Source organism: Uranotaenia lowii, chromosome 3 (assembly GCF_029784155.1).
Source record: "Uranotaenia lowii strain MFRU-FL chromosome 3, ASM2978415v1, whole genome shotgun sequence".
Taxonomy (NCBI): Eukaryota; Metazoa; Arthropoda; class Insecta; order Diptera; family Culicidae; genus Uranotaenia; species Uranotaenia lowii.
Genome location: NC_073693.1, coordinates 158,996,828 through 159,019,995, shown reverse-complemented (window position 1 = coordinate 159,019,995; position 23,168 = coordinate 158,996,828). Strand labels below are relative to the sequence as shown.

At 35.6% G+C, this 23,168-nt stretch overlaps 1 protein-coding gene and 1 pseudogene across 2 annotated transcripts in view; both read left to right on the top strand.

Annotated features, from left to right (window-relative positions):
- The window catches only part of LOC129755136 (uncharacterized), an 824,173-nt gene that overhangs the window by 788,908 nt on the left and 12,097 nt on the right, over positions 1–23,168 (top strand). The gene's annotated exons all lie outside the window — the stretch shown is intronic.
- Positions 13,666–23,168, top strand: part of LOC129752776 (septin-interacting protein 1-like) — an 85,317-nt pseudogene continuing 75,814 nt past the window's right edge.

The window sequence follows — 23,168 nt, the reverse complement described above, 5'->3', positions numbered from 1 at the left end:
GTAGCTAAGTATTTCAAAAGATAGGAAATAACCATTTCAAAATAAAAAAAAAAATCCGAACCCGAGTGATGCGGAATAGCTGGTTATTAGATTAAAATGTTCTCTGACTTGGTCAGTAAGATGGCGAGGAGAGCGCGGTGAGGTTCAGTGAGTTTGTTTATAAACATCCGTAAATACTCCTGGTTTTATAGAATTGTCGTGTCGAGTTGCATATTCCTGACAAGTAGCAACTACTCTAGCGAAAGAAATATATTACCAAATAGGATCTTTTAGTTTGTGATCCATAAGCCGATGAAATCTTGTTTTTCATTTGCACCCTATGTGTTGTTATCTTCCCAATGGAGCATATATGATCCACCAACCCAAAGTTATCAACTGTATTATTAAAAAGAGTTGAAATTGAATCTTTTTTTCTAGAACTTCAGTTGTAAATTAATATTTCTATATTTAAAACGTGAAAAACCTCGTGGGAAGAAACGGGTAAAATCTGATAAAAAAGCTTAAATCAGAAAGGTGCTCGTCATACGCATTATCTCGAGTTAACTCCAGCTACTTGTGGATTCTCGAATTTTATCTACTCCGAGCTCTCAGTTTATTTTCCAAGTGTATAATTTTTTAATTGCGTAGTTTTTTTTAAATTATTTTTATTTGTATTGCCAATTGTCGTACGTTTGAAAATTTTTAAAGTCGTATTTTCATATAAACTTATACCATGCTCGGCGAGATGAAATTTCAGATAGAAATATTTTCAAGTTTTGACTTTCTTACAGAAAGGTATAGATAGCTATAGGCCGATTTGGAAGATCATTAATAAGGGTCTTAGACATAGGCTTTATAGGTACCTGATGAATCAGCTCTACTAGTTCTGACGGTGTCGGTATATTTGTGTGAATTTTTGTTCCCTTCGATCTCGAAGTTTTTGCGAGACTGGACTGATCAATTTAAATTATTTTTATCTTAAAAAATGGGTTCTTTTTTCTCTTCAATCATTCAAAGAATAATCAAAATAGTTCAAGTATATTCCTAAAACGATCAATCCAAAAAAAATCGTGTCGTTGGCTTGCTACCAATACAAAAAATATGACGTCGTATTTTCATGACGTCATAGGCACTTTAGACGGTAGGCTCGGTTTATTGATATACAAGTTCGACAAAATGAGAAATTTGACAATTATTACAAAAGTACAAAACTAACAAAACAAACAAAGTTGTCAAAATAGCAATTTTGATAAATTTAATAGGACTTTTTGTTTGCATTTTTGCCATTTCCGTGGTTGCACCGATGTTGATGATATCAGATTATTTGTGTTAGTAATCTAATCCAGCTTTTCAATATTTTAAGTAGATTTGTTTCACCAAGTTACCTGTAATGGTTCCGAATGAAAAAATGTCCTTATTATTTTTCAATTGCTTATAACTTTGGACAGCTGTTTTGCAATTGTCAAGAATACATCTATCCGACGATGTATAAATTTTTGGGGACCCGATGAAAAAATTGACTTCTATCCTGGATTTTTCGACACGACATGACATAAATAGATATCCAACTTTGGCTTGGCATCGCTGTATTTCATATCTCAATGAAAATTTTAATTTAAAAATTACAAAAATGACGAAAATGACAAAAATGTTAAAAAATGACAAATTTTAAATTTTTTAAGAAAGACAAATATGACCAAAATGACAAAAATGGCTTAATAAACGAAATTTAAATTATTGAAAAAATTAAAAACTGAAATGATTTACAAAATTGACAAATGATAAAATAGACAAAGTTGAAAAAGTTACAAAATGTTGTTTTTTTTAAATTACATAAATTTGTCTATTTTGTTCACTAAATCAATTATGCCAATTAATCAATTTTGATAGTTTTGATCAGTTTCGTTCATTTTGTCATTTTTTTCAATAATGTCATTTTGTAAATTTTGTCACGCAAATCAATTGTGTCAGGTTTGTTTGTTTTTATTTCCCTTTAGTCGATTTTCTCAATTTGTTCATTTGTATGGTTGACCTGAAAAAAAATGATTGAAATGGCAAGGATGACGATATTAGCGAAAATTACAAAATTGAAAAAATGCAAAATTCATAAAAATGACAGAATTCACAAAACTGGTGAAATTCATGCAATTAACGAAACTGACAAAAATTGACAAAACCACTCTAAAAACATATTTGACTAAAATGAAAAAATGACAACAATGGAAAAAAATAAATAAAAATTATATAAATAAGAAAACAGGTAAAAATGATTAAAAGGGAAAATGATAATAATTTCAAAATAACTAAAGGAGAAGAAATTAACAAATTAGAAAAATTTTAGAAATTGACCAAATTGATAAAACTTATACAACTGAAAAGATTAACATAACAAAATCGATACATTTGAAAAAAAAATTGACCAAATTTATAAATTTATCAAAACAATCGAAACTGACTTAACTAACGAAGTAACAAAATTGACAAAATTGAAAAATAAGAATTTTCGTGATTTTTTTCAATTTTGTATAAACGAGAATAATTTTTCAATTTTCTAAAATTAAAAAAAAATTGTAATCTTTTTAACTTTCCAAATATGTTCAATATTGGCAATTAAATCAGTCATTTATGCTTATTTTGTTAATTTTGTCATTTTTTTAATATTTTAATTTTTTAAATTTGCCAGTTTTTACATTTACGTAATTTTTTTAAAATTTTGTCGAATTTTGTCAAATTTTATCAAATTTTGTCAGTTTGGTCAGTTTTGTCATTTTTGTGATTTGGTCGTTTTTCCCATGTTGGTCTTTTTCGTATTTTTCATTCCATTTTGGTAATTTTAGTCAATATCGTCAATTTTGTTATTTCTGCGAATTTTATAATATTTTTCAATATTGTGTAAATTCATTAGAATACTCGAATACAGAAAAAAAACAACAAATATAATAAGAATAACTGACAAAACCGAAAAACAAAAAAAGGAACCGAAACATACTAAATTGACATAAATGACAAAATTATAATTAAATAATTTGTTTATACAGAATATGGAAGAAAGGTTGATAAACAAGCATAGTTAGCTGGTGTAGAGCAAAGGCGTTACATTTCATGGGAGCTTTCCATCAACATGCCCTCTAGTCAAAAAATTAAACACATTCGAGATTTTTTTTATTGGCGCACTAATGCCTATCTAACCACCTTTCTTTTATATTCTGTAGGATAAACCTTGAAAATATTAAATCTAGAATAGGGGAGATGAGGACATAAAGAGCACCAGGGCATAATGAGCACTCCTTTTTTCTACATAGTTACGTATTTTCTTAAACAAATTTTCATTAGGACTTGTTTCGTACGTACCGTATTAATTTTTCACCAAAAAAAAAAAAATATCCTTTTCATCTTTACAGAAATATTAAATAATAACCAGCTAGGTTCTCAAGTGACGAAAATATTTTAATTTTCGAGCACCACCAAATAAGCTTTTATGACCTTTAAATCATCTTGATCTGGAATGTACGCACTGCAACATGATCTACACACTGTTTCACAATTTTCAACATCATAAAATTTTTGATTTTTCACTTTAACCAATTTTTAAACGCGTTTTTACTTCAATTTGTTCACTAGAGGCGAACAGAGCACTTTCAATGAAGGCATAATGAGCATTTTCTGCCGGGGAATCTAGCAGCGAATTCAACTCGATGAAGTCAACTGACTAATAGAACTACAGCTTGACTTGTTTCTGTCGATTTGACCTATTGGTAAGGTGTCGGAGAGGTAATCAATAGACTCGAGTTGGATTCCTGTTCGAGGGGATTTTTTTCACATACCATTCATGATTGATTTTTTTTTTATTGTTACATTATACGGATAGTAGTATCAAAGCATCATCAGTCAAACAAAACACCAGAAACATAATGTATGAGCGTGTGTTAATTCTTTGAATTCTACAAACAGACCTAGATTATTTTGTTATTGCTTTGTTTGATGAATCTACGCCTCACCGTTTAATGCAACCATAATCATGAATGATAAATGAAAAAAAAAATCACCTCCACCAGGAATCGAACTCGAGCCGACTGATTACCTCTCCGACATCTAACCAGTAGGTCAAATTGTCAGACGATACAAGTTAAACTGTAGCTCTATTACTCAGTTGACTTCAACGAGTTTAATTCGCTGCTAGAATTCCCGGCAGAAAACGCTCATTATGCCTTCATTAATGATGCTCATACTGCCTCGGGGGGTTTCTCATTATGCCTCTACAGTGACTGGTTTTCAGCTTTCGGCAAAAAATTTTAAAATGCATTTTTAAACGTTTTTATCTACTTTTTCAAGTTTCCTACAATTAGGCAATAGACTATTTGAGTGTCTGAACACGAAACAATGATGTTATTCACATATTACAGCTGTTCTCTATGGTTAAATAAGCATTTTCCTTAAGGTGGCCATTATGCCCCCATCTCCCCTAACTGCTCGCCGAGCATAGCATGAAAATCTTAATCGTAATTTCAGTTTTTAAAACAGGTTTGTTTATGTTTTTCTTAAGCCAAAACCGCTGTCAGATTTTGTGATTCCATCGCCTATTGAAAAGATTTAAAAAATGGCGGGCTTTGCTGGCTATAGCATTCAATAGTTTCATGACAAGTTTTTGTCAAAGTAACATTAATCAAGAAGCTTAGTTGCATCGTATGAAATTTTCATACAAAGCTTACAGCAGTCTTATTTACATAATGTACGTATGCATGGATTTATTGCATGGTTCGAGCTCCGATATTTCGAGAGTAAAGTCATTAAGCAACCTCGAAAATTTTGATGATATATATGCAAAAAAAACATTTAACATACTCGCTAAAGCTGAGGTTAGGTTTAAGGAGTTACCCTCAATATCATTCAAACCTGATTTCTGCGCAAACAGGCAGGATTACTGATGGATCATGCACTATCGAATCAAAGCTTAAATTTTTGGGTGTGATGATTGACGACTGGCTCAGCTTTAAAAACTACGTTGAGTATGTATGCAAGAAGGCGGCAACAGCAACGGCTGCACTCACGAAGATAATGGCAAGCAACTCAGGGATCCGAAGTAGTCAGCGGAGAATAATTTCGAGTGTAGTTTCTTCAATCCTTCGGTATAGAGGGGCGGCCTTGAAATCTGGTCTTAATATCCAGTGTAACCAGCAAAAGCTGAACAGTGTACAAAGACGAATGAACTTGCGGATCATCAGTGCCTACCGCCCCGTTTCGTCGGAGGCTGCATGCGTTGAAGCGGGAGTCATGCCCATCTCGGTTTTGTTGGTGGAGGACTCCTATTGCTACGAAAATAGAGGCACGGAAAACGTGAGAACACAAGCCAGAGATAGCTGCATGGCCAACCGGCAGCAGCTGTGGGACAGGTTAGAAAGAGGAAGGTGGACCCATCGTTTGATCCCAAACATCAAAGAGTGGATGGAGAAGCATGGCGAAGTGGATTTCTACATGACGCAATTCCTGACTGGTCATGGATGCTTCATGAAGTATCACCACAGGTTCGAACATGCGGCCTCGCCGGTCTGCCTAACATGCGGTGACGTGGTCGAGACACCCGAACACATGGTATTCTATTGTCCAAGATTTGAAGAGGAATGTGCCAACATATTCGCCGCCTGCGGACCAGAAACGACAGCGAACAACATGTTGCAAAAGATGTGTGATGACATCAACACATTGCAGGCAGTCAGTGATGGGCTCGCCCGGATAATGACTGCTTTTCAAAGGAGTTGGAGACTGATCCAAATTGCGATTGACATAGGATTAGGTTAAATTTACTAAGCTTAAAGAGTCCGACGCTATGAAATGAACTACGCAAAACAATCAGCGTAGCCGATGGGACCACAACGTGAAGATGATCTTGTAAGTAGCGCATATGCGTGAATTAGACACCCCCTGTCGAAGTATTGCCTTAGGGCAGGTACCGGTTTGGGAAATTGTCTGAGGCCCCAGGTGGAGTTTAGGGCGTATGTACATATATACGGATGAGTATATACTATATCTTATGTTATACTATAGAACGAGTCGACCCATTGTTCCCATGTAGACACGCCACTCGACGTGCATTGGGACAAATTCGTAACCTAAAAGAACCCTCAATATCATTTTTTAAACAAGAGGTGGCTCCAGAGAGTAAACTTATAAAATACAATATTTATCACAACTGTGCTGGTAGTTAACTTATGGATTTCAACATGTGACAATCGTGCAAGATATTCTCAAACACCATTATTCTTAGTTGTCGCCAGACGTGTTAAAGTATTCGATAGAATGAATCATTTTGATTAATATTTTATTCTAAATTTTTATTTCTTCTGCGATTTTTTGTTATGTTCAGTTAATTTTCAATAACGGTCTACCAGACCAACCTATACACTCTTGAGGAGATGGCGCGAATCTACCCACACTATTGCACGTCCAAGAGAAAAAGGAAAAATAAACATAATCAAAGCTTGCGCCGTTGTCCGGGAGCTCCATTTATCCTAGGAAACATGCGTCGCAAAAATTGTCTGAAGTGACATCACTTTTGTCATGGTAACTATGTTTACGCAAAAAAAACTACTGCTTTAGCAACGTTTCTTCCTCATCACCTCTCTTTCGACTTCATTGCTACCAGACACAGTGTACCCAAATGATTTGTTTTACCTTGCATTCCCGAATAAATATGAACTAACAATTGAGTACATAAAACAGCACATAACATTCCAACTCAGTTTTATATATATTTTCAGAACCATTCTTGGTGACGGTAAATAAAAGCTTTTGCTAATTGTTATTTTTGAATCCTCAACAACAACAAATATTTCACTCCAGATTTGCATCTCGATAAGAGTTATGGCGCTTGGCTTTGTTGCCTGATTTTTTTAAAGGTCCATTTAGGTTGAGAAAGTATGCAATACTCAATTTGAAATGCTTAAAAAATTAACTAAAATGACGAATAAGCATGAATAAGTTTAACTTCTTGAATATATGTAATTATTTAAAAATGAACATAATTTGCTGAATTTGGCCCAAAAACATAAAACATAAAGTTTCAGCGTTTCTTTGATATTTTTTATTTGCATTCCTAAATGTGTTAAATTGTCTGGTTTAAAATCTATCAATTTTCGAACAGATTAGCACTTTTGCGGCCACTTTTTTCTTGTTAACAGATCCGAATATTCTATTTAGTCATATTAGTATGGAAACACTTACAGAAATTCGATGTCAGCCAGCATTTTCACCCACTATGCTCAATGCCTGCCCGAAACTTTAAGAAGCAACATCCAATCGGCCGTTTCTATTATTCCAACGAGGTTGTTAGAATAAGATAAGGGGCGAGCAGGGAAGCAGATCCAAAAACAGAAACATGCATTTATATGCTAATCGTATGCCATGCTGAGCAAAGTAATATTTTGCTACAATGTTTCCGATGCGAAAATGTTTATCTTTTAACGATTTCTTCGCTGTGAACAACTTTTTTTTGGAGGGCCAAGTTCGAAGGTCCACTGATTCAACTTGCCCGGGAGGTTTGTTTTTTTTTTGGGTGATTCGAAAGATGAAGAAAAAAATATGACATCGATTAAGCGAAACGAACATTTATGATTGTTAGATATAAAAACTGATAAGAGCAGTTAAAGCATAATATGAGCTTCGAGAGGATATGGAAATCCATGTCTGAACCATTCTATTTGATTAAGGAACGACTTTACCGAAAGACATTGATATTTGAAGGAAATGGTGGATAGTTATGGCCCGAAAATCGGGTGGGAGAATGGGATATCAGTTTTGTTTATCGTTTAAGGTCTTATTTTAGAGTTTTTCAAACTCTCAGAATTGCATCAGAATTACATAATCTGAAAATCAGCGATTTTATTTAACAACAGTTGAATATACCGAATAACTCTCGTTCAACAGAAAGTAAATAAAAAAATATTCTGACGAAATAAAGATCCCATAAAGCATCCAAAAACTAAAGACACACTCCTGCATCTTGTATCATTAAATATCCATTTCGTCCAATGCAGTCTCGTCCCGAACCCTGTAGGTACATTATTCATCTTCCAGAAAATAGCCCCTGAAAGTATGTCACAGTAAAGCTCGTCCTGAGACTTTAATGCTGGACGGAACAGCCCAGCTCCACCTTCTGAATCCGCCCCACACAAAGCAAAATCATAAAACAATTCCATCACATTCACTTACCGTCGTCATTCATCGCGTTTTTTCGTCGTTCTCACACCTCAGCATTACACCTGAGGCTGGGTCGAAAAAAATCCTGAAATGTTTCTTATCTTATTTCAGGCAGATTGATCGGTTTTTGAACTGTTGAAAAATATTCTCTATGCTTCAGTAAAATTTAACGGAAATTTGAATAAAAGTTATTCATACAAATATTTTCGAAGTCAAATAAAAAAACCAAAACCTTAAAAATCGACCCCAGCTAACGTCCACTTCAAAAGCAAACAAAACGGCCGTTAAGTGGGAAATAAAAGATTCACATGATTCGATGAAGCCGACGAGACGCCGACACGTCAGCATGGATGGCCAAGACCGATGACGGGGACGAAATTGTTGACGTGTGGGAGAAGGAAGAAAATGAAATAAACAAACAAGCCTCACAGGACCACGTGCGGACGGATGCAAAAAAAAGTAAATGGATGAATAGCTAGCTTAAAGGAACTTTTTTGAAGATTTGTGGGTATTCGTGAGAATTTTTTTTCTTTTTTCATTAAGTGTCAACGATTTTTCCTTGAACAGGCTTCTTCTCATGTGGATGTCCAACTGTAAGCAAATGGCATTCCTGGATAAAGACAGATTTTCAAATATTTGTAAAATATCAAGGTTTTTTTTAAGGGGGCTCCGATACAATTGTTTGCATAACTTGAGAACTAATCTAGCAAATGGAACCAACTAATGCATGGGAGAGCGTTTTTTTTATTTGTTGATAACCCAGGTGGAAATAACGGTTGACGGATTGTATTTCAAGGCACGGCGAGTCAACGCGTCACCCCAGTCTGCTACTCTGGGTCCATAGGTACAATGGTTAAACTTATGATATACTCCGTGTATTTACCTCCTACTCCCTAAACTCCACCTGGGGCCACATACGGAACTAGGTCTGTGGCCCCATAGTGTGTTAAACACCTCGAACTGTTTGACATACTATGCTTCAATAGTGGAAGGTCTATTCGCGCTAGTGCGCTCCAAGGCAAAACTCATAGACGAGACCACTTTCAGCGAATTCTTACGACTCGACGTCTAAACTTACGACTCGGGATTCGACGCCCCTCATCTTATCGACTCAAGATTGACTTACACATAACTCTCCTCTGCACGACTCAAGGCCCGATCTCTCCTCTAGCGACTCGAGTTCTGACCTCTCCTCGTAATGACTCCAGATAACCACTCATACCCCTCAACTTGTTGATTAAAGGCTCGTCTCGAAGTCCGACCTTTTATGCTTTTAACTCCAGGCTTCGAGGTTTGCCACTTTTATGCCCGTCGTGTTCCGATCGAGAGCAGCTTATCCTAGACTCGCGCCTGTCACAACACACGCGTGGGGGCTTAATGCAACTACTCGTATGATTCATTCGATTCGATTCGATTCGATTCGATTCGATCATGAAATAACCCTTTCTCAACTATTTCCACTGCGAAGAAGGTCAAGTCTCATCCCCGCAGCTTCGGTCGTTGGGAACCGCACTACTCGGGTAGGGGAGAGGTAGGCTATATGCGCATATTAAGGAAAACCATCATTTTCTCCCATATTCCGATAGATAGGAGTCTGAAAACTATATGCACATGAGCGGACATCTGTTTTCTATACGTTAGAGCATTTTTTCTGTTAAAATCTCTTACAGTTTTTGTGGAAATAATTTTATAATAAAAGAAGTCAAAATAGCCGATTTCCGAAACCGGCGGGCTAAATGCGCATATTTATGTTTTTAGCTATATTTCATTTACACTTGCAATATTTTGAAATTATTTGATTGAAAATGGTAGAAACGGATGTTAAGCATACGTCAAGGCTGAAATTTTGGTGAAATTTTTTACATTACTAGTTTTTTTTGCATGAAACATAGTTAAGTATGCCATATGGCCATATTTCATGGTAATATTTTGTTCATATTGTATTTCTATCAGATCAGTATGAAATTCTTCTTTTTTCGCTGTTAGATCGTGATTTGAGCGTACATTTAATGTTTAAATGGAAGAAAGTAAAAAATTTATAAGAATAATCTATTTTTCTTGATATAGGCATTTAACCTGCCTTGATATGGGCATTCAGAACCTGTCTGTTATTCCAATATCTTATCATTTACAACTTTGCCAAAAGCTTCAATTTGTTGAAATTCCGATTTCCAGATGAATGAGAAAGAAAAACAATTGAAATTTTTGTTCACAGAATCTGTACGCACAATAATTAAAGTTCAATATATTATAACAAAACTGACAAAAATCTTGTTTGAATTTTTAAATTTTTTCGACTTTATATAACAATTTAATTTTTTGATGCCATGTGTTAAAAGCGTATTACCCTCAAACTGCACTGATTAGATATGATGAATCTTTAGCCATATCGTCAATCGGCTGTATGCGCATATTACCCAACATGCGCATTTAGGAACACTTCCCCCTACTCGCTGAAGGTGGAGAATCCTACGCACGTACGCGACATACTCTCGGCATCCGCTACGCAGAAGATGCTGCCTTATCTTTGTAGCTTCAAACCGTGAGATCGGACGCACGCTACTCGACAGCCCTCCGTCGATGGGGTCAATCTTCTCCGACCGTTGTCCGGTCTTCTTTTATCTCTTTGGCTGGCAACCCTAGGATTTTCGGCCCACGGCTTTTAATTTGCCCGTTGGTGACAGATCGAGAGCAGCTTGTCCTGGACCCGCGCCTGTCACGGCACACATTTGGGACTTTGAATGCTACAACTCTGATGTTTCCCGACAGTGACGACATCCTACGCCGACTCGAGAAGGCTTGCCCGGCATCGAGAACCACTGTACCCGTGGGTATCCCCCAACAGTGGTTAACCCTCTTCCTGCGAGGTCAGCTACGAGGAAGGTATTAACTTATCCCTGCAGTTTCACCCGTTAGGAAGCGACATTACACTCCTCGACGGTGAGGTATCGTACACACGTTCGTGGCGCACCCCTGACCTCCACTACGCAGAAGATGATTCCTTATTTTCGTAGCTTCGATCAAGGGACCGGACGCACACTACTCAGATGCTGCCCGGCATTGGACTCATCCTCATACATTAAATAATAAGATGATTACGGGAGGGAGGCTCTCATACATTTTTTGCACAACTCAAACACTTATCTAAGAAATAGAACCAAATTCCACATGGAGAAGGATTAGGGCACGAGAAATGGTACTATTATTATTTGAGACACCACGCTTCTTCCAGTAAGTACGTATAGGAAAAGACCCTAACACATTACTTGAGAATAATCAAGCGAATGGAATAAAATTTGACATGGGAATGTATTTGGGTACTATATCAGTGTTCCGAAAATCACTCAATTGTTATGAGAGACACTTTAACGGTTTCAACAGCGAAAGCAAAACTTAAATTGTGTTCGACAGTGCTGCTCCGAGAATCAAAGAAATAAAAATTGAAAGAGAGACGTTCCTTTTCCAGTTGGAATTCTCGCTGCCTGATTTTCAGTTTCTTTTTTCAATCAATAACTTTTCTTTCTCACTCACTCACTCACTCATTCATTTACTGATCGATGATCGAATGCTGTCTGCTGAAACATCTTGCATTGTTGTTGCTGTTGTTGGGGAGGACCAAAATAGAATTTCAAACACGCAGGCAGTATGTATATACAATGTATCTGCCGCTATGGCAGAAAGTACGCAGGCAGTATAAACCGATGTAAGGCCGCATTGATTGAGTTTGAGTGAGTTGATTTTCGAATAGGATCTTGTATCAGTAAGTGTCTCAATCAGTTCTGATACAAGAGGTTGTGAGCTTGAGAGATCGACTTAGCTGCGAATCCGGTCTCGCTTTTGAATCTTATTTACATTCACCTCGCATTGTCTCTCTGCCGACCTTCTAGAGAACTACAGGCAGCAGCATTCGGCTTTGAATTTTTCCAACTAGAAACCTATCATAAGCGTTTCTTCCGAGTGATTTTCGGAACACTGCTAGATAGGTATGTTTCCATGATTGTTAAAAAGCCTTCCGCCTTACAGGGAGGAGGAAGGAAGGATATAGGGGGAACGAAGGACGGTCATAAAAATTTCTTATTAATCAATAGAACAAAATTTGATGAAAGGATTTCTAAGTACAAAAAAATGGATATGATTGATAGAAACGTCTACCTCTTTCAACTACTGGGGGATGGGAAAAGGAATGGGGGGGGGGGCATCTCCCATACCACTTTTTTTTGCATAACTCGAGCTCTTACCAATCAAGAGGGAACATTTTATACATGAGAAGTTGTTTGCGTACGAATAATTTGAGACCCTCCCTTTTTTAGGGCGTAGTCGGAAAGAATACAAGTCTTTTCCATATTTGATTTGACATAACTCAAAAAAATTATCAATCAAATGCGATGTTATTTAACAAGGTTTTATGGTAATTCACGAGCCCTTCCCACTTAAGAAGGGAGAGGGTGATGATCTCATTTCCATAAAAAATCATTTTTGGCATAATTAAAAACTCATGAAACTTATAAAAACACAGAAAAAAATTAAAATTGTATTGAATTTTGTCAAATAATGTGTGATGCGAATGTCATCCTGAAGACAATTGGGATCGTAACAGTCGTATAACATTTTCCAATGACATTCGAAAAGATCTCAATGACATTGATGGTCATCCAAAAAAAATGTTAAACGACTGGGGAAAATGCTTCCGAAAATGTCAAATGACACTCGGACAGTTATCATCAATGACTCATTATCAAATTAAAACATTTGAGTTGTGCTTCGGAGTATAGCACTTTCGTGCCAAGCTAAAAAACGAGATATCTCGTATTTGGTCTGCAATGTGTTAAGTTGTCCACGTTTATTCAGTCTGTAAACTAAATCGACTAGGACGGTGTATGTCTTCTTTTTTCAAATCAGAGGACATTTTTTTATTCGATGTCCCCACTTCCGTTACTTAACACATTAGGGACCGCTAAGAAATCTACGCCAAGAAACACAAAAATTCATTTTTATTAAATTTATAACATTTGAGTTTTACTTCTTAGAGTAGCACATTCACGACGCAATGTGTTGAGCTCGAATTTAAGAAAACTGTTATAAAGCTGTGTAATTTATTGGTAAAAAAAATGAATTCTAGCAACATTGCCAGGTATGACCAGGTATGGCAATTATTTTCTGCTGTTAATTTGAGGCTCCTCATTTTAACTGTTGCTAGAATACAAAATTTCGAATTCAGATTCATTAAATCTCCCTGATCATTTATGTTTACAGTGTCTTCTAGTTACATTCTAAAAAGGGTTGTTAGCAAAACTTGACAGTGCATTCCTAGGTGCCTTCAAACTTAAGTAAACCTCGGAAAAGATTTTTATCGTCTCAAGGGCAAATTTGCTGCTTCAGCGAGAATCTTTCCCTCCATTTAGTCTTTCACACGTCACGAGCGACGACTTGGCTACGCTATATAGAACTACCTTTCCAAAAGGGCTTCGTTTGCAGCCGGCTGCCGGTATAATGATGGATGGCCATAAAAGTGGCATAACTTTGACTTCGTCTACACCACCGGGCGGCTCGGCGTTCCTTCGAAACAACGTGGACGAGGACCGGGACACCAACCTGAAAGTGGAGGGTTCTGAGTAGTTTCTCCGGGACTTTCTCATTTGTGGTGTGCCGGAAGTGACTCTTATCTGCAATTAGGGATACCCACCGATAAACGTAAACTTTACGAGGTTTTGTGGTTAACTTTAGCCGCACCGACGGCCGCGCCATTCCAGGACAAGGTGTCATGCAACTCGGCGCAAGAACCTTGGCCGTGAAATAGGTACCGTCAAGTCAAGTAATGACGGATTGGCCCAATGATAGCAGCTACAAGTTTTATACTGTGATGCTCTGTATCAACATTGTTTATTGAATTATATATTTGAGACTATCATTACATTTCTTATATTTTTGTTTTAGTTATCTATTATCAGCTGTACGATGCAAAAACAAGGTTGGTCGGTTTTACAGGTTTTTCGTATTTGTAAGCAGAACCTTGAAAAAGAACTGAAGGCAGTCATCAAACGAACGCCAGTTTGAACAAAGTTGATCAAAATTTGAACTGGGTTTTTTTACTGATTTTAATGCATATTGAACTTCAAAATGAAAGATACTTTGATCTTTTTCAATGAACAAATAATCGATGTACACCCAATTTAGTTTGGTTGCTTTTTAAACACCCTTTAATAACACCAGTTAAAATCTCTGGAAACCAGAAACTTTTTTTTACTATGTCAATGTAATGTCCCATTCCAGGGCAGGAAGACTGAGTAAAAAAAGAGAAAAATCGTTCAAACGTCAAATCTCGCTCATAAATCTACCAACCAGAGCGAAGGTTCAAATTTAACTTTCTTTAAAAAAATACTTTTTTGATGCTGTAAAGCACTTGTTTTGCATTTAACAAGTATTTGATTAGTTTCTGTTTTGTTTTTGCACATTCTTGCTTCATGCGGTTTAATTCACTCAAACTTCGTTTTTGAAGCTGATAAATAATAAATATTTGATTAACGGTTGTTCTTAAAAATAGTCAAAATAACAAAATTAGTTCTTGGTAGTTCCCGTCAACCGAAAAACATTTTTATGTAGTTCAAAATTTATATTTACGACATAATTGGCAGACAATCATTGAATAATCTAGCTGGTGTTTTCGATTTTACTTAGTCGGCTGCAATTAACTCTTAAGATTAAAATTTAGCGCCTAAACAACTGACAACAAGACTCGCTATACGAAACTTATCATCGAAAGATTAAATTTAAACGATAACAAATCTTTTCAAAAATTACTGACTTTTTGCCGAACAGTAAAAAAACGATACAAAAACGATCCAGCGAATTTCAGTCTTCCTCCTCTGGGTCCATCAACCTTTCTACATTTGACGCATAAGCCATAAATTATTGAAACCCATTGAAGTAGAAAAGTGTTGCATGTTACCCCAGTTGACGGTACCAACTTCTAGCTAATAAATTTTGTAGCATTCTCTGGGTCGAGCCCATGAATTGCCTTGAATGAGGGCCAGAGTTCATCAGTTTTGCAGTAATGATTGCGTTCAAAGTTTTCATATTTCATTGCTGGGGCTGATAGAACTGCATCAGCAGCAGCAGCAGCACACAATCAGTGCTCAAGTCTGACGATGGACTTAATGGTGCTTGAAAGCTAAATGGTCTTGGTGCAGTTCCGGTTTCACATGCGGATTCGTCTCCTATGTGTTTTGCGAGAATTTATAAAGCATCGGAATGGACTAGGTGGGCACCTTCAAATTTTATGGAGAAGTTTTCCTCCTGGCCTGGCTAGTAGAGTATTTTGGTGTGAACGACGACAACGAACCCACACACGAACTCGAACTCAGCTCGAGCCAGTTGAACTTTCTTTTGCCGGAACTTTCCAAACTGGAAGATTGTAGCGTGACCAAACTCAAATTGCTTATCAAGGCACGTATTTTATTTGCAATCTTGATGCTCTCGTACCGTATGCTGATGACGACCTTGTCGAGCACGTTTTACCTACTTCCAAATAGCAATAAGTAGGACGGTCTGGTCTGGTCTGGTCTGATTCTGTTCTGGATCGGATCGAACCTGGCTCTGTCCCGGTAAGTATAAATACAGAACGACGAATGGAACAGAAAAGAGGCAAAGGTCAATGACGACGTCGTTTGCATCTTAGATTACGAAGCTCCCCTCTTTTTTCCTCAAACGTTTCGAGATGGAATGCTAAAGCTCAGAAGTTCCATAATAACTGTTTGCGTTAACCGGATGGTATTAAACTTTATAAATCGGTCCATTAAAGAGATCGATTGAAATTCCTTCTCTATCGAAGGAAATGTTGCTTTATCTTGATTATCTTTGAGTTGCCTTACGTCTATGGAATTTTTGGGGAAACTGGGAACGTTCACAGAGAAAATTATAGAAAATACATATCGTGAGCTAAGCTTTTCATATTACCTGTCATTACAAAATTTGGGCAAGGTCCGGCCCGGTCCGCTTTCCCGTATTTTATTTGAATCAAGTTATTACATTGTTTTAAATTTTTAAGTACAAAACCAAAATATTGTGAAATTTTCGTTAATAAAAAAATAAACGATCTTTCGGAAGCCTAAATTACGATTCAATATCTGTCGATGTTTTTCGATAAATGTTAAGCGTTTTTTTGTATTGTTATCGATAAATTCCTGGGCTATATTATATCCAAATCTGTCCGGATATTCTCCAGTTTTTTTTTGTTAATCGAATGCTCCGATATTTTAGGCTTTTTAGAAAAAATAGCTCGGCTTGGAAATGGTAACGTATTTTTTATGAATAATATCTCGGACATAATCTTATGATCTAATAATCTTATTAACCAACCTCTGTCCTTTGTTTTCTAATATATTTTTTTATCCATTTAAGATTTTCAGAACTAAAGGGTGATACGGTCAAAATTTGGTCAAGGGAAAACGCGTGTATATCGGTGAAATCGTTTTTTAAAAAAATCAAATTTAATTTCTTTTTCAAGTTTAATAAGTATAAAATTCAGGAAAAATATTCAGTTAGGCTTCCGCTTTCCCAAATCCGAATTGCCGGGCCTTACGCTTAACCCCTGCCTTCAGATTTTGTACAGCCACCTTGTCCACCTTCTTCGCCGCAGAAAGCCAGTTTGCCTTGAACTGCTGCTCGTCCTTAGCAGTTTTTTGGTCTTCTTTGGGTTCCGCTGTACAATAGCCCAATATTTCTCAATTGGGCGGAGCTCTGACGTGTTGGGAGGGTTCTTGTCCTTGGGAACCACCTGCACGTTGTTGGCGGCGTACCACTCCATGGCCTTTTTACCGTAATGGCAAGATGCCAAATCCGGCCAAAACAGTACGGAACAACCGTGTTTCTTCAGGAAAGGCAGCAGACGTTTATTCAGACACTCTTTCACTTAAATTTCTTGGTTGACAGTCTCGGAAGCTATGAAAATGCTGCTTTTCAAACCACAGGAACAGATGGCTTGCCAAACCAGATATTTCTTCGCGAACTTTTACAGTTTTATGTGCTTGAAAATATCTGCTATCTTTCCCCTTCCTTTTGCCGTATAAAACTCCTGTCCTGGAAGCTGCTTGTAGTCGGCTTTGACTTAGGTTTCGTCGTCCATTACCACGCAGTCAAACTTCGTCAGCATCGTCGTGTACAGCCTCCGGGATCGCGCTTTGGCCGTCGTATTTTGTTTATCATCGCGATTTGGAGTCACTTCCCTCTTGTAAGTCGATAGTCCGGCTCGTTTTTTGACTCGATGCACGCGGTTGTAGACGATACACCCAGCTTATTTGCGGCATCTCGGAGAGAGAGGTTAGGGTTTCGCTTGAAACTACCGGCAACTCTCTTTATCGTCTCAGCGGCTTCCGGTTTTCGATTTCCCCCCGATCCAGACTTCCTGGCTGTAGACAAACGTTCCCCAAACACTTTAATTACATTTGTAACGGATGATTTGGCAACTTTTAGCGATTTTGCCAACTTTGCATGCGAGTAGCTTGGATTTTCGCGATGCGTGAGCAAAATTTTGATACGCTGCTCTTCTTTCTTGGACGGCATCACAGAGAACAGACGTACAAGCTCGAACAAAAAATCGTCAAAAAAGTGTGTAAAATTTCAAATGCTATCACCCAAAAAATACGTTAGAAATTGACTACAAACAGTGCCATCTATTGCGCCGTTTAAAAGTTACAAATCAACTTTAAAGTGTCCAGTTTTCAAAAAGGCGTAATCGTATATGAACTCACAAAAAATGAATTCAATGTCTCAGTAAATGGACGGCTTTAAAGTATTGCTAAATAAATGAAATCAGACTTACTTTTAACTGGGCGAAATTTCACTTTCTTTATTTTTGCACTACTATGACAGGTAAGATAACTAACAGCTTTGGTATAAGTTTTCGCACTTCTTGAACAGTAATTTATGTAAGAAAATGCATCACCTATGTCCAGTCAAATACAAGAACATTCTTGACGATCAGTCTTACCCAGTAGTATGATTCTAGGCATTTCAAAGCGGGTTACATTCACATATCACTTTAGCACCCAGCTGTTCAAAACTATGTATTTCTAACAAATTTGAAGAAAAAAAATAATTTCTAACTTTTATGATTTTTTTTTTTCATGCTACATGGTGAACGTTCGTTCATCAAGTTTCGAACGAAACTTCAACAGCGATTTTCTTGAAGCATGCTAAGCAGCACATACGACCTATAGAAAACTGACTGAAACTTAGTCAGCTTTGTTTTGACAGTTCTCTTTGGTGTGTTTGGAGACATCTGGTGGCCCAGCCAAAAGACAAAAATTGGTTCAAAAAGGGTGTTGGGATTTTTACACAACTTTTGTGAGCTAGCTTGTATGTCTGTTCTCTGTGACGGCATTTTGACAACTGAAGAGTGAATTCCAAAATCAAAATAAAAAATATATTGCCCGGCAATCTGGCAAGCTTATCTTTGCATCACCATCAAAATTGAGTTCAGTTGAGCGTTCTTTAAACTTGTTCTAGGGATGTTAATATTTTTCTATTGAAGATAACATTCTAAATGATGGCTCAATATTCTTCTCCGGAGTCCTATCAGAATCCCTTGAATATAAAGCTTACGGAAAAAGATATTCCGTATAAAATAAAACAGGTCTACCGAGCGAAAACAAATAATTTTAAATTAAACTCTGAATGAATGGACGAGTTAAATTAAGTAATCCTGGTAAATGACGGCTGTTTAAAAATAGAAAAATTGTTCTCAAATTAAGGATTTAAACTGCTATGAATAACAAGATTTTCGACTAAGTGTTCGTAGTTTACAAGGATGGATGTTTTCTTGAGAATAAATTTTTTCAAACAAATTTCCTTTATCCATATTTTATTACTTTCTATGTACTATTTTAGCTGAAGGAACATATACCTATGCACAAATGTATGGAAATGGTCATAAAAGTTGGTTTTAGATTGTTTCCTAAATATCCCGCTTGCTTCAGCGATGTCCCGCTTTTTATTCGAGCAATGTCCCGCTTTTTTTCGAAAAGTGTCTGATAAGCCTACCTTATGATAATGATCTAAAGAAATGGCGAATATCTAAGTTAAATATAAAGCTACAAACTGGTTTATGACAAATATCATCACGTAGATGATGATTTAGTAGATTTTTGACTTTTTGTTGCCTCTAATCCCATAGTGAAATGCTGCCAAATGTGGCATGTTACGTTTTTCAATAACTTTAAACATTTCTATGGGGGAGAGGGTGGAGAATTTCTATCAATTAAATAATTCATGAACTTATGAAGCTTATAAAACTGGTTTAAAATTTCAAATCGTGAAAAAAATTTATAAATCAATTTTCAGAAAATTAGATAAAGTCATTTTTGTATTGCAATTCGAAACTCAGCTGCAGCTTAATGACCTTAATGGGTTAAATTCCTAAATGAAAAAGGAAAAAAGGCTGCAGCTCTCATTTTATAGCGGTTGCTTTTGAAATATGCTGTAATTTTATTTGAAAAAATGCCAACAAATTTATTGGAATTTGAATTATTTTTAGAAAATAACATTTATTTATAAAACATGTAGCAAAGCACCCCGGGTAAGCTAGTTTTGATATATTTCTCAGAATAGTGATTCGAAAATATTTTGTTTTTAATAATTCTGAAATTTTCATCTCATTGTGAATTTTGGCCCATAAATTTCATTTCCTAGTCTTAATTGAATTCTGAAATAAAATATCAAAATTTTTGAATTAGAAAACTTTTTTCAATCTGAAACGAATGAAATGAAATTTTAATCCTTTGTTTAGAGTAGTAACAAATTTGCATCAAGGAGGGTCTGAATAAAATGAAAACAGTTTTTATTCATTGAATGGCACAATTACCCAATATTTTTTACATTTTCTCCCAACGATTTTTTAGAAATAAAAGGACCAATTTCAGATAGCATATGGCAACAAGTGTTGAAAAATTTGAGATTTCTTTTTAAACTATAAAATGTTACATAGCTATTGAAAATAAAGGTTTTCATTGTGATTTATTTTATCGATGACTGCGAGTAATTTTTACTTCAGTGAGAAAATAACATAAGTTATCTTTTTGAATTTTTATACAGTTCTACGGAAATAAGGAATTTTACCAAACTTCCAAGAAATTTTAAACCAAAATGAATTTAATTGAATTTGAAAGATTTTTTTTTAAACAAAATGTTTTGCAGTCTTCTACAAAGCTGTTAAATAAATTAAAATCTGTAACATCAAATATTTAAAACGCCTTTTCGTGACGTCATAAATAGTAAGATCATGTTAAATTGAATTTTCTTAAAATTGTCGAATCAAATTTCTTCTAAATTAGGCTTGTCAGATTGTCCGGTTTTATCCGGACTTGCTCGGATTTTGTTGAAAAATGTTCGGAATTTTAACTATAATTTTTAATTTTTGTGACAAAAATGAACAATTTTGAACGAGTTCTGCATAAGTTAACATGAACGATTTTTGGATGCCTAAAGTTAAATTTAAAATCGTCTGATGTGTTTTTATTGAATTATAATGTTATAATTATAATTTTAATCAACTGCTCGGATTTTGCCAGCTTTTAAGTTGAAATAGCCCTTAATAGCCCGGACACAATTGGAGAAATTACTTAATCTAGGCAAAATCTGGATCCTTCATGAAATAAAGGATAATAAATAGATTATTATTATATTATCAGTATTTAGTAGTAGTGTAGGTTTATACGTCTATCAACAGCAATTTGGTAAAAATTGCTCAATTTTAAAATTATACGAGAGATGGCACATAATATTGAGGTGTTGACAAAATCTGACGAAATATTCTAATTCATGACGGCAAAATCATTCGAAACAGGTATTAAAACATATGCACCTCTTATTTCATTTTTGGTATTTCGATGAACTATGAAACTCAAAGTAGAATTGTTAGACAAACGTGAAAGTATTGTTAGGTAAAAACATCAAAACTAGAGCTTCGGGTAGAAGAAATCAAACAGTTTTCAGAAAATGTGAGCTAGAGCTTTTATGTTGTGGACATCTTTACTACTTTTGTGGTTCTTAAATGAATCTTCTTAATTGAAATTGTCTTATTGTCTAAATTGTCAAACTAGTTTGTCTTTTATTAAGAAAGAAAAAAAAGGGACTTTTCATTTCAAGTGTATCAAGAAACTTAGGAAAAAATTCATTCAAAGGTCCTCGAAAAAAAAAAATACTCCTTCCAAAGTTATTAGTTCTCCTTTTAAAATCCTGTTGAACAGGCAAAAACGGAAAAATAATTGAAAAGAATTTTCTTGCCTTCTGTATTCAATTTGTTATTTTATGGAAAAAAGCAAACATTGAATTTTATTAACCCTGTTAAAACCAACCCCGGTTTTAGATGGGGTTTGCTGGAATCAGCTTAAAACCAAAACCAATCATTATTTCAACTTACTTTTTGCGCAGAATCACCCCTTTCTCCCATAGAACCAAACGTGGGTGTATCTTTAGGAATTGATAACTAATTTTATGTGTCCATTATGCAGAAATACTTTTAATATCCCCACATTCAAACTGAGAAAACAAATAATTTGTTGACAATTTTTTAAATGGTGATCAAATAACCATTTCGATTCTGGAATTGCATAATTCGAACATTTAGAAACAATTTTTGTTTTTTTTGTGACCTCAAACTATCTTAAATTCATCTACCAACTAATGTTTATACAAATTTAAAATAAAATTAAGAATCTAAAAAAAAATATAAGTGGATATATAACTTAAGTCGTTAAAAAACTTGTGTTACATCCTTCCAATTTATTTTGAAAAGATAAAGAAAAGCTCAATAGAATAACAAACTTATCCAGAGAAGTGAAGTCAATAAATCGCAAAAAAAATAATCCATTTCCAAGAACCTATTCGATTTTATTAAATGAAGATCGATTTGAATTGATATACGTCAACCGACGAGCGCTTTTAGATATCACTTGGCGGGTTGACATGCAACTGATATGATTTGACAACGATGTCCTGCATAGCGGATGAGATAAATAAAATTTTTACTCCGAGCTGGATTTACAAATTTTTGCTAATTGGAGCACATAGAAGTTTGGCTGAAAACAGAATGCTTCAGGACCAGAAAAAAAAATTCTCGATAGCAATGCAAATGAAGAGTGTGAATGCAGATATAAAATCTGAACGTGTTTGGTTAAGGGAAAAGGGGAGGCAGCCAGAGGACGGAAAACGAAATTGCATCGTTCACGAGAAAAGAACACAAAAGCTACAAACGAAATCAAAATTGATTCAATTTGAGCATTGAGCCCGCTTGCACCGGAACCCTGTGCTGTGCATATCGGTTGACCCGATCTTTGTTTTTTTTTTTTTTGTTTTTTTGTAGCGGCCCACCACACTCCCCCACACCAAAAGGCTCAATTGAGCCCCCTGGTAATGGACGCTACTGTTCTCAGCATGTCTGGCAGCAAAATGATAATAAGAGTAAACGCGAGCAAATTTTAATCATGCTGAGAACACAAATATTTATAATGTCGTGCGAGGAAATGTATTATTTAACTAAATTGACTACAATATGAAATCTCAATGGAAAATAATTTCCTTTGAAGAGATTCATTATTCGATATTTACTAATATACTATTTATTTATTGCTAATTTTATTATGTTATGTTCAATAATTTTATAAGATAAAATACAAACTACAAGATTTTTAAGAAAAATAATATTAGATATTAACGCTACAAAAGTACAAAAGGTAAACAAAACAAAGACTGGTTGATGATCGACTGTTTTAATGGTTCAATTTTTCTTTCAAAAGCTGTATCACTTTGGTTTTGAACATGGAACGATTGGTTATGTTTTTAATATCCGTTGGTAAGGTGTTGTATTTAGTAGGTCCAATAAATGAAATTCTTTTTTGCCCTAATGATGTTGTGGATCGGCTTCGTTGCAAGAAATCTGACTGGCGAGTGTTATGAGTTCGCAACCCCGTAGTAAAATGGAGGTTTTGAATGTTTTCAATTGA